At 46.1% G+C, this 1,526-nt stretch overlaps 1 non-coding gene across 1 annotated transcript; it reads right to left on the reverse strand.

Annotated features, from left to right (window-relative positions):
- Positions 1-1,126: 1,126 nt before the first annotated feature.
- On the reverse strand, positions 1,127-1,286 carry LOC123140211 (U1 spliceosomal RNA). The gene has a single exon (XR_006469863.1). It is a non-coding gene; the product is annotated as a U1 spliceosomal RNA (small nuclear RNA).
- Between the last annotated feature and the right edge of the window lie 240 nt (positions 1,287-1,526).

Here is a 1,526-nt window from a genome sequence, read left to right on the forward strand (position 1 = left end):
CACGGGTCTCATTCCTTGCTAACCACAGATCATACAACGCTTGCACCATCACCTGCTTCGCGTGTTGTCACCCCTTGCTGCCGGTTCCAAGTTTTGCCATCAGCCTCAAGAAGATCGGCCACCCTTGTCACCCCTTGCATATAAACCTGTCCAAGTGGCTTCATGGAGCCATTCCTCGGGATCCAATTACTGTGATGAATGTTGACACGAGATCCATCGCCAATCCTCCAAACGAGCCCTTCTCTAAGGAGGTCCCGGCCATGCAGAATACTCCGGTATGTATATGAGGCGGAGGAAGGGCATGTAGCACTCATGATAGACTCCTCCTGGAAATAACACGCTTTGAGCACCCTTGCCACCAAGGACTCCGGATATTGCAATAGGCGCCAAGCCTGTTTCGCGAGCAGTGCTTGGTTAAAAGCAACCGGATCACGAAAGCCCATACCCCCATCTCTTTTGGACATGCACATCTTTTGCCAGGAGATCCAGTGTACCTTGCGCTCACCATCCTTTGCCCCCCACCAGAATTTTGAAGAGATAGAATTCAGATTCCGGCACGTTTTCTTTGTGAGGTGGAAACAACTCATGGTGAAAGTAGGCACGGATTGGAGTCCAGACTTGATAAGAACCTCCCTTGCCTTCTTGGAAAAGACCTAAACCCTTCCAGCCACTACATTTTCCTTTTGAGCTCTCTGTGACATACTGAAAAGTGCCCTCCTTGGATCTTCCAACCAGTGTTGGGAGACCGAGGTACCTCTCACTTAGAGCCTCTGAGGACACACCCAAAACCGATTTGAGCTCTTCTTTTGTGGTGTCCGGGCATCCCTTGCCAAAAAATATGGACGACTTCTGCAAATTTACCTTTTGGCCCGAGGCCGCCTCATATGTTACCAAAATTTCCTTTAGAGCTTGTAGATATTGGCCGAAATATTGGCTACTAATTGGCTGGCTACAAAATTCATGTGGCCACACTCACATAGAGTTGTATGTTTTGGAAATTCTTGGCATTGCAAAACTATTAATAGCAAAAAAAATACCATGTATACTTGCTTGACCAAGTAGAAGCAACTTGCAAAACGTGCATAGCTGCAATGATGAAATTCTAAAGTTTAATTTTGATGGATTGGCAGGGGTCGCGCGAGCGCATACCCCCTCTACCATAAATTTTGACGTCATTCTCCCAATTGGGCAGATGATAGACCAACATGCTCGCCAAGTGCAATGTGAGCCGTTGATCTAGGCCACGACCCTTCTTGATCAGTCGTAAACCCTGTCTAGGTATTTAAGTTGCACCGGTGCTCCATGGGCTAGTTATATACACCAGCTCTCCCACCTCCGCCTCTCTCGCTAGCGAGGTGGGACTAAACCAGACCAGATCGAGGCCGATTTCCTTTATGTTTTTTTCATTCTATTTATTATTTTTCCTTTTCACTTTTCTTCTGATTTGTATTTCCTTCTTCATCTAATTGACGTTTATGTTTCACTTTTTAATATTGTCTACATGCTTTCCTCGTACTATAAAATCC

Source organism: Triticum aestivum, chromosome 6B (assembly GCF_018294505.1).
Source record: "Triticum aestivum cultivar Chinese Spring chromosome 6B, IWGSC CS RefSeq v2.1, whole genome shotgun sequence".
Classification (NCBI taxonomy): domain Eukaryota; kingdom Viridiplantae; phylum Streptophyta; class Magnoliopsida; order Poales; family Poaceae; genus Triticum; species Triticum aestivum.